This window comes from Dromiciops gliroides, chromosome 1 (assembly GCF_019393635.1).
Source record: "Dromiciops gliroides isolate mDroGli1 chromosome 1, mDroGli1.pri, whole genome shotgun sequence".
Lineage (NCBI taxonomy): Eukaryota > Metazoa > Chordata > Mammalia > Microbiotheria > Microbiotheriidae > Dromiciops > Dromiciops gliroides.
The window spans coordinates 99486498-99501395 of NC_057861.1; the positions used below are offsets into that span (position 1 = coordinate 99486498).

Genomic DNA, 14898 nt, shown 5'->3' on the forward strand with positions numbered 1-14898 from the left:
TTCTTGCTCTTTTCATTTGTTTATGTCACCCTTAATGTCTAAGTTTTGTATGTGTTTGGAACTTATCATGGTATATGGTATAAGATGTTCGTTGAGAAACATAGTTTCTTTCAGACTGATTTCTGGTTTTTTTTCTAACAGTTTTTATTGAATAATGAGTTCTTGTCCCAGTACTTCAGATATTTGTGTTTAGCCTACTATGTTTGTTTGCTTTTATATGTTTTGAATTTAATATTTTCAAATGCTTAACCTTTCTATTTTTCAACTAGTATCATATAGCTTTGATATGTTTACTAATTTTGTGTGTGTGTGTGTGTGTGTGTGTATGTGTGTGTGTGTGTGTTTTGCTGAGGCAATTGGGGTTAAGTGACTTGCCCAGGGTCACACAGCTAGTGTTAAGTGTCTGAGGCAGGATTTGAACTCAGGTCCTCCTGACTCCAGGGCCAGTGCTCTATCTACTGCACCACCTAGCTGCCCCAATATGTTTACTAATTTTTAAGAGAGTTTGAGATTTGCTACAGGTAGGTCCCTTTCTTTCCAACATTTTTTTCATTCTTTTCTTTTGAGATTTTTGACCTTTGTTTCTCCAGATGAATTTCATCATTTTTATCTAACAACAAAAATAATCATTTGTGATACATTATTATTTTGCAAAAAAATCTGATTCCTATGTAAATGAAAAGGCAATTTAATTTAAAGAGTACTGTCATTTTTATTATATTGGCTCAGCCTACCTATGTGTAATAACCATTTTTCCAATTATTTATATATCTTTATTTCTGTAAAGAGTGTTTTGTACTTATATTCATATGGTATCTGTGTATATCTTGGTTGATATGGTTCTGTAAATTTCACACATTCTGTAGTTATTTTAAATCTAGTAGCAGATGTCTACTATAATATATAGTAGATGGTGTTAATATAATGAAATGGTGATGACATTAATATTTAATTGACTCAAATAAATTATTTGGTATACATGAAAATATGGCCTGAATTCTCCTAATTGATGATCAACTCTACCATGGCTTAATACTTTATATTTCACAAATCAGTTATTCCCTTTTCTCTTATAATAAATTCAGAAAAATAGCAATAATCCTTGATTTCTCCAGCTTCTGAATGAAAAATTACCAGTAGGGAGTGAAGAGTCTCTCAGATGCTCTATTTATAGTTTGCTTAGACCAAATAGTTGCCATTCTGGTCTGTCAGCTTTGTGATAGATATCAACTAAATCATCATTCAATTTATCAGTCAGTAAACATATATTAAATACTTGTGCCTTTATTTAGCACCTGGAACTATGTGCCAGGTACTGAGCTGAGTGCTAGGGATTCTAAATGAGGCAACAAACAGTCCTTGCCCTCAAGGAGCTCACAATCTAATGGAAAAAACAACAAACAAATATGTACAATCAACATAGGAGATAAATATAAAATAATTAGCAAAGGAAAGAATTAAGAAGGCTTGGGGGGCAGCTAGGTGGTGCAGTGGATAAAGCACAGGCCCTGGATTCAGGAGTACCTGATCTCTCTTCAGGACACTAAGGCCCCAGCCACACCCAGATTTATCTCCCCAGGGGTAAGGGAGATAGGAATGAAGGGTGGAGATTCCGAAGCTAGCTCAGTCAAATTTGGTTCCACTTATCTCTCTAGGCATATCTGTCCTCTGGTTTAGTTTTTCAAGGAGAAGATTCCTCCATGGGCCCCAGAGAACTTCTGGGGAACTTTGGGCCCACAACACTTATATCATCGAAATCTTTCTCTTTCAATCTTGTACCAGTTACATCAAGTCCCTCCAGGACCAAGCTGTTGTTAATGTTGTCACATGTCCTTCATTCTCAAAGAGTACCATGACATCAGGAAGTGATCTCATGACTTGCAGTGATTAAATTTAAGTGAAGGAGGGCTGTACAAATTCACCAGCTTCACTCTCTCCTCCAGAGTCATCTGGGTGGCAAAATGTACCATCAGAAATGGGATGACCCCAGATGCAGTGGAAGATTTTGGCCTTTTTTTTGCTGAGGCAATTGGGGTTAAGTGACTTGCTCAGGGTCACACAGCTAGTAAGTGTTAAGTGTCTGGTGCTGGATTTGAACTCAGGTTCTCCTGACCCCAGGGCCAGTGCTCCATCCACTGCACCACCTAGCTGCCCCAGATTTTGGCCTTTTTAAGGTAAGGTCTTTCCATATCTTAGTACCAAAGAAACAAACAAACAATAGACAGATAGAGAGATAAACAGATGAATGAATGAATGCATGAATGAATGAATGCATGAATGAATGAATGCATGAATGCATGGATAGACAGATAAATGATTAAATAAATAAATAGCTCAATCAATAAATGGAGGAGGGGTGGAGGGGGGGAGGGAGAGAGAGAGAGAGAGAGAGAGAGAGAGAGAGAGAGAGAGAGAGAGAGAGAGAAAGAGAAGGAAGGGAAGAAAGAAAAGGAAGAAAGAAAGAAAAAGAAGCAAGTCTGGAAGGGGAAGACCCCCAGGGTTTCTGGCCTAAACAGAAGCAATTTCTGTTTGTACTCACTCTGAGCCATTAAGAGGCCAAGCAATGGCCCATCAGGCTTGGGCTGGGACCTATTGTTGGCCAGTCTAGGAAAGTCAAAGTGATTTAGGGTTAAGAAGCAGTCCTTCAAAAAATTGAGGCTTTAAACCACAAACCACCTTGTGAGACTTAAGCAATTAAAAGTTATATTCCTTTGGGCAGAATACCCACAGGTAAGGGTGTGATTCCTAAAAAAGGAGAAGAGGGACACAGAAAGAGAGAATGGGAGAGGGAAGGAGAGGGAGCCACAGAATGCCATTTTCAAATGATGACACAGCAAATGCTTGAAGATACCTACATTGTCTTTTTTTGTGTGTGTGGGGGTTATGAGGGTTAAGTGACTTGCCCAGGGTCACATAGCTAGTAAATGTCAAGTTCTGAGGCTGTATTTGAACTCAGGTCTTCCTGAATCCAGGGCCAGTGCTTTATCCACTGTGCTACATAGCTGCCCTTACATTGTCTTTTTTAAACCTTTTCCTCTCCAGGTTAAATCTTCCCATTTCTTTCAACTGATCATAATATGGCTTACTTCTGAGTCCTTTCATATTGTTTTTGCCCTCCCTTGTACATGTTCTAGCTTCCTGCATGTGCCCACTAGAATAGAATGCAATACTCTAGGTGTGATCTGAGCAGAAAAGAGTACTTAAGGACTATATTGCCTCTCTTGTCCTGTACAGAATATTTTTTTCAGTGTATCTCTTCTGTTTCTCCCTCTTTTCATTTTCACTCAAATGCTTTCTACCATGCCTATCCTTCAGATCTATGTGTGTCCAGAGAAGTGAATATCTTTTTGATGTACAATATAAAACCACATTCTATTCTACCTAATCTCTTCCTTTTAAACAAGATGTGCATAAAGCACTAGGCCTGGAGTCAGAAAGATGAGTTCAAATCTGACATCAGAGCATTAATAGCTGTGTGTCCCTGGGTAAGTCACTTAGCCCTATTTGCTCAGTCTATTCATCTGTAAAATGAGCTAGGGAAGGAAATGGCAAAGCACTCTAGTATCATTACCAAGAAAACACCAAATGGGGTCATGAAGAGTCAGACACAACTAATAAACAACTAAATAATTCTTACATTTCTGTATTCTGGTCAATCAAGTAATCAACAAGCATTTATTAAGCATATACTATATGTCTCATCCTTTCAAGTCATGGTAATACCTATGAAGTCATATTTACTTTAGTTTTTGTTGTTGTTTATTTTTTGTGGGACATTGGGGGTTGAGTGACTTGCCTAGGGTCACACAGCTAATAAGTGTCTAGTGTCTGAGGTCGGATTTGAACTTAGGTGCTCCTGAATCCAGAGCTGGTGCTTTATCCACTGTACTACCTAGCTGCCCCCCATATTTACTTTCTCTTGTGATCTTTAGCTCAAATTATTTTCCATCTATACCCTATATGTTTGTATGTAATTATTTCTCTGTTATTACCTTTTGGTAATTACACAGCAGCTCCACTGCTATTATCCTTTCAGCCTTAAATATTACTCTATTATCTGTATATTTCCCCTCCTTCCTTTCTCTTTTGGGTTTCAAACCCCCATAGTGAGATCAGCTCATCTTCATGTAAGCTTATGTTGGAAACAGATAAACTGAGGCACAACTCTTGGTCTGGTGCAAGAAGGAAGGCCATTTTGTTATGATCTTACAAGAAAGGGCACATACTCTAGAAAAGTGGTGAACTTTGCCATAGCAAACTTCCTTTTTTATCCTAGATCTAATGCAAAGTCCCTCCCCTATCTGGGTTCTTCTCAACACTTCTTAACATGTAGACCCCCCCACCCCCACAAGATGTGGTGCCACTGCTGCCCCCACCCTGTGGGACCACCAGATCCTGAGATTTTACAATTCTTTGTTATCTAATTTCAGAAAACCTCTGCTAACTCAGCAGGGAAAGAAAGGAAAGTTTTTGGGAGGTGGGGATAATCTCTAGGGCTTGAATAATGTAATCTGTTCTTATGTGAGAGGAGCATCCTCTACTGGTTAACTGTTAAGTCAGCAAGAAAAAGAAGGAATGGTGGAGATGGGGGAGAAAAAGCCCTCAGGACTTTAATATTGTATCCTGCCTACTGAGGAGGACACATTATTCTTCTCAGCTTATTATACCTTGTCCTCTTTAGATGTTGTGTCCTTGACCAAGAGTCCATGGTTCCAATATCTTTCATGATGACGCAGAGACTCAAATCTGATTTTTTGGCATTGTCTTATCTAGTTGCTCATTTCCCATATCCCACCTTTTATTCTAAGAGCCTTACCATCAATGAGGAACTGTAATTAATACAATCACCCTTTCTTCTAAGTCCTTTACTTTCATGCCCAGGTCATAATTATCCCCAAATATTCTTTCTGATTTCCTTTTGGAAATATCATGTGTTCTTAGGTAGATCACTGGTGGAACATATTAGTCCTTAGGTTTAGGGATGCCCTCTATTATATCCAGAATGTATGTTCTAGGAGAAAGTCAACTTCCTGAATATTCATGCCACATTTTCAAATATCTACTTCAAGACTGCTCAGGAGAGATTCACCAGGACACTTCTAACAACAGATTCTCTTCTCTTCATCTGTGAATCCCCTTTATCCTTCCCTGGAATATTCAAAGCTCCTTTGCTTTCAAATGGTCCTGACTCCTGTGTGGGGAGAGAGAGATAGAGAGAGAGAGAGAGAGAGAGAGAGAGAGAGAGAGAGAGAGAGAGAGAGAGAGAGAGAGAGAGAGAGAGAATAAAGAACAATGTGAGAGAGAGAAGGGATATAGATCTATATATCTATATCTATCTATCTATCTATCTATCTATCTATCTATCTATCTATCTATCTATCTATCTATCTATCTATCCCATTATCTATCTATATCCCTTCTCTCTCCCACATTCTTCAGCCTTCTAACCCCATTGATCCTGTTGAAGTGTTTTGAAGTATCTTCTTAATTTTCTTTATTTTTTCTCTCAGAATACTTCTTGTATTTTATCTGATAAGCAAAAGAGCAGGTATGTTACTTCTTATCCCCTTAACTTTCCCATTTAGATAAGAAGACTTTTTGTAGTCAGTGCATACATCTTTGGTATTTGCAGCAAAAGCACAAAGGTGATGAATTAGGTACAAATCAATAGAGCAAGTCCCTCACCTTCCATACTCACCAAAAGTATATGTTATCAGTAGCGCTTCTAGCTATTTCCACTGCTAAAGACTATAGCAATAATAGGATAGAGGAAGGCCTGTGATAAGGTGCTCAGAAAGGGAAATTTAGAAGAGGGTTGCAAAGAAACTCAGAAAATTTACTCCAAAAATATCCATATCTAGATTAGAGACTGATAGCCAAAAAAAGAGGATAAATTTAGCTTGATTAAGATAAGGCTCCCTGATTAGGTCAGGTTAGGTTAATGCTCTTTCCATCCCTGCTACATTTCAAGCACCACAATTAAGAGGACATTAATCAATTGGAAAGGGTGGAAAGGTGGGTTTATAGGATGGTCAAGGGCCTGAATTTCATGATATAAAGATGGAACTAGGAATATTTAACCTGGAGAAGAAAAGACGTAGCAGTACTGGAGGGTGAAAGGGTCTAAGAGTTCTCTTCAATGATTTGAAGGGCTGTCTTGGGGGAATTTCATTTGTTCTGTTTTGTTCCAAAGGGCAGAAATAGGAGAATTCATTGGAAGTTACAAAGAGGGCATCTGACACTGGACATAAAGGAAAAAAAAAATTCTTAACAGTCCTTGGCATTCAAAAATGAAATGGGCTGTGGAAGAAAGTGGTGGATTCATGGCCATTGGGAAATCATCAAGGGAATTCTAGCTGGATCTCTACCTGTTAGGTTTGCTTAAAAGGGTATACTGAGGTATACTAAATGACCTCTGAGTAACCCTCTATGTCTAAGATTCTTCAACAATCCAAGTGTCAGATCTCAAGGAACACAATTTATCAGATTCTTTTAATCAGAAACCTTAATATAATTATAGGAAGGAGAGAATTCTAGGGCTTTCAGCTGTTTTTATTTTCTATTTTTCTATATTTTATCTTTAATGTCAAAGGAGCTTTACTACTTATTTCTCTATAATTGGCTCATTTGTTGATCATTTCATGAATTATTCATCTATTAATTTTTGTGTTTAAATAGTTTGGAGTTCCTAAATGAATAGCCAGATGTTTATTTTTGAAATGACAGGGTCATGCCATTGATTTGAATTCTCTCAGGTAATCTATTTGCTCCAGTTCCTCAAGTGTCCTAGCTGTTCTGTCATAGTTTCTCGGACACCTAGCACAAGAATCATCTGACTCCAGTGTTACAAGGGATATTGGTGATACATTCACATTTAGATTTTAATAACTGTGGTGAGGACTGCCACACAACTCCACTAAAATGGAAAGTGATTGATTGACTATTACAAGGGAGGGACTGCACTGGGATCTTCTAAGTCACAGCTTCCAAACTGGATTCTCCCAATCATCTCCAGATTTCTTGGGTGTGGCCAGAAATGAGGGATGGTAGAGTGAGAAAGGCACAGGATTTGAAATAATCAACTTCTTCTTCTTCCTCTTCTTCCTCATCTTCTTCTTCTTCTTCCTCTTCCTCTTCCTCTTCCTCCTTGTCTTCTTCTTCTTCTTCTCAAATGACCTTCTCTTTGAAGCCCTTTTGTATCCCTTAAGTTTTGGTGAGCTCTAGAGAATGTGATGTAGTGGACAGAGGTTTAGAAATGGAGTCAAAAGCAACGGATTCCAATTTTGGATCCAATATTTACTAACTAGTGACCCCAGGCAAATCACTTAGTGTAGTTAGTGGTGAGAGTGCTGGAATTGCATTGTAAGCAAGTCATTTAAAATTTGGGGCCTCCATTTCTTATTTTATTTTATTTTTTTTGGTGAGGCAATTCGGGTTAAGTGACTTCTCTAGGGTCACACAGCTAGTACATGTCAAGCGTCTGAGGCTGGATTTGAACTCAAGTCTATCTGACTCCAAGGCTGGTGTTCTATCTACTGTACCACCTAGCTGCCCTGGCCTCCATTTCTTAATCTATAATTGGAGATAATGCCAATTATCTTAGGTCAGGTTATGTCGGGTTAGTCTATTGTTCTTTCCATTCCTGCTGTACTCTGGCATCACATTTTAGGAGAACTTTAATAAAGTAATGAGAATCAAGGGGTGGGCTTATGGGATGGTTCAGGGCTATAAGTCCATGTCAGAGGGATAGAACTAGGAATGTTTAATCTGTAGATTTAACAGTGGTGGAGGGTGAAAGGGTTTGAGTTCTTCTCAAGGACTTGAAGAGTTGTCATGATTGAAGGAGAATTAAATTTGTTCTGCAAAGATCAATTAAAATGTTACAGTGTTGGGGCAGCTAGGTGGTGCAATGGATAAAGCACTGGCCTTGATTCAGGACGACCTGAGTTCAAATCCAGCCTCAAACAATTGACACACTTACTAGTTGTGTGACCCTGGGCACTTAACCCTCATTGCCCTGCGCAAAAAACAAACAAACAAACAAACAAAAACCAAACAAACGAAAAAAAAATTACAGTGTTTTGAAAACCTTAAAACACTGTTTTAGTGGGAGCAATGGCCAGAGCAGGCCCCGGAAGCTGTCTAGTCTGGCGATGATCTCAAAGTCCTCCATTTTCTTGGATGTGAAAACTGAGGCCCAGAGAGGAGAAAAAGGACCCAGAGACATGTCCAAGATCAGGCAGCTGAACTCTGAGAGCTTCTTTCCTGGGGAAGATATCTCTTCTCTCCTTTCCAGAGGGCCATTGCTGAGGACCATGTAATTGGGCAGATCATTGGAGGCAACAGGTTTTCCTGAGAACAGCCTCTTCTGCAAGTGGGGTGTCCATATGGGGGAGCATGGAAGCTGCTGTCAGGTGTTCAAGAGAGCCAGACATAAGTGGACACTCCCCAGCTGGGTGAAGTGGCCTATTGGTCTCACCCAATTGACCTCCATTTTGCCAACAAAGCCCTCCAGGGCTGGCCTCAGCTTCACCTGCAAGTGTGGTCTCAGGATGGCTTTGGGCACTGCCAATTTTCCTGGTATGGCTTCTCCCACATCCCCAGCAGCCCCGGGGGTCCACAGCCTGGACTGTGTAACCTGGAGCCCCTTGGCTGGCTGGAGAGAGCAGCTGGTCAAGGCCTTCATGGGTGGTGGGCTCCAGCTGCTGAAAAGTGATTTAGTTTACAGCGTGCCAACTGCTACAGGCTCCACATAGTGACTGGAGGCATTGTGCACCAGGAGCTGACCCTGATCCTGAGAAACCTCTGTCCCACTATGGGGTTGAATGATGAATACCTGGGCCAGCTCCCACTCCCCTGCTTCATTGCTCACTTCCTTCCCTCCCCTCCTCTTTTCTGTGTATCCCCAAGCTCCTGCCTTCAGCATTCAATCAATAAACTGTTGTTGAACTCTTGTAATGTGCTAAGGAAGCCCGGGAGGATACAAGGCAAAAGCAGCATGGCCCTGCCTTCCTGGGCAGCTCTGTGCTTGACAGAAGTATATAAAGGACTACATATGAAAACAACAACAACAACAAAAAAACCAACAACAACAACAAAACAAACAAACAAACAAAACACTGTAATAGCTGAGCCAAGATGACAGAGATAAGCCAGGAAGTTGCCTGAGCTCTTTCAAGTTTCACTCAGAAATATTGAATCAATCCCTGAAATGGATTCTGGAGCTACAGAACCTGCAAAAAGACAAAGATATTTAAGATAATTTAGAAGACTTCAGGAAAGGTCTGTCTCACCTGGGCAAAAGGGGAGTATAGCACAGCTCAGCACAATGCTGAGAAGGTCTGGCAAGTCAGAAGGATACTCTGGGCCACATTCTTAGGGAAATTAAAGTAGCTATAAGAAGAAATAGACAGCAAACTATACTAGTATGAGTGAGATCTTAACCTCTTCCTCTCAGAACTAGATAACTCAAACCACAAAATAAATTAGAAAGAAGTTAAAGAGGTGAATATAATTTTAGAAAATTTAGATATGATAGAACTCTAGAGAAAATTGAATGGGGATATAAAGGAATATGTTTTTCTCAGCATTACATGATATGTAAACAAAAATTAGGGCACAGAAACCTCACAGTCAAATATAGAAAGGTAGAAATAGTAAATGCATCCTTTTCCAATCCTGATGCCATAAAAAATTACATGTCATAAAGAGCCATAGAAAGGTAGACTGAAAATTAATTGGAAACTAAATTATCTCATCCTAAATAATGAGTGGGTCAAACAACAAATCATAGAAACAAACAATAACTCATCCAAGAAATGACCACAATGAGACAATATACCAGAACGTATGCAATGCAGCCAAAGCAATTCTTGGGGGAAAGTTTATATCTCTAAATGTTTATATAAATAAAATTGAGAAAGAGGAGGGAGATCAATGAATTTGGCATACAACTAAAAAAAACTATAAAAAGAACAAATTAAAAATCCCCAATTATGTACTAAATTAGAAATTCTGAAAATCAAAGGAGAGATTAATAAAATTGAAAGTAAAAAAGCTATAGAATTAATAAACAAAACTAAGCTGTTTTTAAAAAAAATAAATACAATAGATAAACCTTTGGTTAATTCGATTTTAAAAAAGAAAGAAAACCAAGTTACCAGTATCAAAAAAGAAAGTGGTGAATTCACTATGAATGAAATGGAAATTAGAAGAATAATTAGAAGCTATTTTGCTCAAAAATCTAAAGGAATTAGATGAATATTTACAAAAATATAAATTGCCCAGATTAACAGAAGATGAAATAAAATATTTGAATAGACCCATTTTAGGAAAAGAAATTGAACAAGCCTTTATTGAACTCCCTAAGAAAAAAATCTCCAGGGACAGATGGGTTTGCAAGTGAATTTTGCAAAACATTTAAAGAACAATTAATTTCAATACTATATAAATTATTTGGAAATAGAGGGGAAGAAGGAGTTCTACCAAATTCCTTTTATGACACAAATATGATGTTGATACCTAAACCAGGCAGAGGCAAAATAGAGAAAGAAAATTATAGATCAATTCCCCCAATGAATATTGATGCAAAAATTCTAAATAAAGTATTTTGAAGGAGATTACAGCAATTTATCACCAGGTAATGCACTATGACCAGATGGGATTCATACCAGGAATTCAGGGCTGGTTCAACATTAGGAAAACTATCAACATAATCAATCACATCAAGAACAAAACTAACCAAAATCATATGTTTATCTCAATAGATGCAGAAAAAGCTTTTGACAAAGTACAACACTCATTCCTATTAAAAACACTATAAAGCATAGGAATAGGTGGATCTTTCCTTAAAATAATAAGCATCAGGGGCAGCTAGGTGGTGCAATGAATAGAGCACCAGCCCTGGATTTAGGAGGACCTGAGTTCAAATCCGGCCTCAGACACTTAACACTTACTATCTGTGTGACCCTGGGCAAGTCACTTAACCCCAATTGCCTCACAAAAAAACAAAACAAAAACAAAACAAAACAAAAAACAAAAAACAAAATTATAAGCATCTGTGTAACACCATCAGCAAACATTCTATGTAATGGGGATAAGTTAGAGGCATTCCTGATAAGATCAGGGGTGAAACAGGGATGTCCATTATCACCTCTATTATTTAATATTGTACTTGAAATGTTAGCTTTAGTGATAAGAAAAAGTAATTGAAGGAATTAGAATAAGCAAAGAGGAAACAACTATCACTTTTTGAAGATAATATGATGGTATATTTAGAGAATTCTAGATAATGAACTAAAAAAACTATGTGAAAAATTAACAACTTTAGAAAAATTGTAGGACATAAAAGAAATCCAAATAAATCATCAGCATTTCTATACATGACCAGAAAGTCCAGCAGTGAGAGCTAAAAAGAGAGATTCCATTTAAAGTAACTTTAGACAATATAAAATATTTGGGAGTCTACCTACCAAGACAAACCCAGGAACTCTATGAACAGAATTACAAAACACTTTTCACACAAAATCAGATCTATGTAATTGAAAAAATATTAATTGCTCATGGATAGGCTGAGCTAACATAATTAAAATGACAATTCTGCCTAAATTCATTTACTTATTCAGTGCCATAACAATCAGACTACCTAAAAATTATTTTATAGAGCTAGAAAAAATAATAGCAAAATTCATCTGGAAGAACAAAAAGCCAAGAATATAAAGGGAACTAATGAAAAAAAATGTACAGGAAGGGGGGGGCAAGCTGTACCAAATTGAAGCTATACTATAAAGCAGCAGTCATCAAAACTATTTGGTACTGGCTAAGAAATAGAGTGGTGGATCAATGGAATAGGTTAGTCACAGGAGATACAGTAGTAAATGACTATAGTAATCTCCTGTTTGAGAAACCCAAAGACTCCATCTTCTCGATAGGAACTCAGTACTTGACAAAAACTTTTGGGAAAATTGGAAAATATTATGGCAGAAACTAGGCATAGACCAATATCTTACAGCATATACCAAAATAAAGTCAAAATGGTTACATGATTTAGACATAAAGGGTGATACCATAGGAGAGGAAGGAATAATTTACCTCTAAGATCTGTGGAGAGGAGAAGAATTTATGACTAAACAAGAGATAGAGAATATTATGAAATGCAAAATGGATGATTTTGACTACATTAAATTAAAACTTTTTATACAAACAGAAGCAATGAAACTATAATTAGAAGGAAAGCAGAAAGATGCAAAACAGTATTTTCAACCGCTGTTTCTGATAAAGGCCTCATTTCTAAAATATGTAATGAAATAAATCAAATTTATAAGAATCCAAGTCATTTCCCAATAGAGAAATGGTCAAAGGAAATGAATAGGCAGTTTTCAAATTAAAAAATCAAAGCTATCTATTGCAATATGAAAACAATGCTCTAAATCACTATCCATCAGAGAAATGTGAATTAAAACAACTCTGAGCTACCACCTCATATCTATCAGATTAGGTAAGATGACAAAAAAGGAAAATAATAAATGTTGTAGAAACTGTGGAAAAATTGGAACACTATTTCATTGTTGGTCGAGTTGTGAACCGATCCTGTTATTCTGTAGTGCAATTTGGAACTATGCTCAAAGGGCTATGGGGCTATGCATACCTTTGACCCAGTAATACCACCACTAGGTCTACATTCCAAAGAAATCATAAAAGGACCCATGTGTAGAAAAATATTTATAGCAGCTCTCTTTGTGGTGGCAAAGAATTGGAAATCAAGGGAATGCCTATCAATTGGGGAATTACTGAACTAGTTGTGTTATATTAATATAATGGAATATTTTTGTGCTATAAGAAATGATGAGCAGCAAATTTTGGAAAACAAACAAAAAAAAATCTTGAAAGACTTAAGTGGACTGATGCTGAGTGAAGTGAGAAGAACCAGGAGAACATTTTACACAGTAACAGCAACATTGTGAGATGATAAACTGTGATAGACTTAGTTCCTCTCAGCAATACAATAATCAAAGGCAATTCCAAAGGAATCATGATGGAAAGTGCTCTCCACATCCAGAAAAAAGAACTGTGGAATCTGAATGCAGATTGAATTACGTTATTTCTATTCTTTTTCTTTTTTTTCTTTTTTGAGTTTTTTCCTTTTTTTTTTTCTGATTCTTCTTTCACAACATGACTAATGCAGAAATATGTTTAATGTGATTGTCCATATATAACCTATATCATATTGTTTTCTGTCTTAGGGAGTGGGAAGGGAAGGGAGGGAGAAAAATTTAGAATTCCAAATCTTATAAAAACAAATGTGGGTGTGAATGGGGAACTACTAAGTATCCACTTAAAGGTGATTAGATTTTAGCCACTAGCCAACCCTAAGAAGGAGTGTTCTCAAGAGGCTATGGACTATTGCATCATCAGGAGACAGATCTCAGCCAATAAACTTGCAGAGCCTCCCATTTCTGGGATGAGGACATGAAGGAGGAAGTGAATGCTGGCTGAGGGCTTAGTTACTTTTTTGGTTCAAGACATCGGCTTGGTGGCAGGACTTCTAGTGGGAGGTTATGAAGACTAGGATTTCCATGCTGTAAGAAATCTGTTCTCAGTCTTTCTTTCTCTTTACCATCTTATATCTTTTAATAACCCCCTAAAAGCCTAAACTCGTGGTGAATTTATCAGGGATTTTAGCCAGTTTCCCCCCCAAACTGGAGGGGTACAGCAGATTAGAATCCACATTTAGATTTGTAAAGAACACAGTTAGTAACAAGTGAGAAATTATTATAATTGAACTGACTCTTGAAAACCAAGGTTGCCTCCCTCACATGACCAGAGATGACTAGACTTTACTTATTAATGTTCATATACCCAAGACCATTGATGGAAACTACTCAAGTTGCTACCCAAGAACCGTACATCTTTCTCTCATAAACATTCTGTGAAAGCATGTTATTTCTGTGCCCTTTTATTTGATGGATGTACCTGAATCCCTATTCCACAAACATTGAATAAGTTCTAATTCTTGCTTCTGGGCCAATTGTTTTGAAAAATGAAAATCTGGGCATGGAACTATAATTCCTTGGTACAAACTGTGGTTTTTCTACCTACCCTTCAAGGTGCAATTCAGAGCCTTCTTCCTCTGTGATGCCTCCCATGAGTACTCCAGTCCAGTTTTTAGATTGTTGTCTGTGCTAGCAAATGGAAAAACAAAGTGATTCAACATTTACCAGGTCTGGGTGTTAGACTTTATGGTGGCTATAAGGATGAGTAAGTCAGAGTCCCTGACTCTGGGAAGGTTGTTTAAATAGATTTAAAGTTTTTATACATATTAAGGTTTTGTCATCACTAATCAATTGTTTTACCAAAATATTTATTAAACAGTTACTTATTCTCAGAAGACAGCTAGGTGGTGCAGTAGAGAGAGTGTTGGACCTAGATTCAGAAATACTCATCTTCCTGAGTTCAAATCTGGTCTCAGACAGTATTACTGATACTATTACTGATACTACTAGTACTACTCAGACACTACTACCTATATGACCCTGGACAAATCACTTTACCTGTTTGCCTCAGTTTCCTCATCTGTAAAATAAGCTAGAGGAAGAAATGGCAAACCACTCCATTATCTCTGCCAAGGAATCCCCAAATGGAGTAATGAAGAGTAGGATACAGTTAAAAAAACAACTGAGTTAAAGCACTGGCCCTGGATTCAGGAGTACCTGAGTTCAAATCCAGCCTCAGACATTTAACACTTACTAGCTGTGTGACCCTGGGCAAGTCACTTAACCCCCATTGCCCCGCAAAAAAACCCCCAAAAAACAAAAAAAAACCCACAACTGAACAACAAGACTTGCTAGACCTTGTGGTTACAAATAAGGATACAGACATAATCAAATGGATTTGCAATCT

At 37.7% G+C, this 14898-nt stretch overlaps 1 pseudogene; it reads left to right on the forward strand.

Annotated features, from left to right (window-relative positions):
• The window catches only part of LOC122746191, a 194173-nt pseudogene that overhangs the window by 78906 nt on the left and 100369 nt on the right, over nt 1-14898 (forward strand).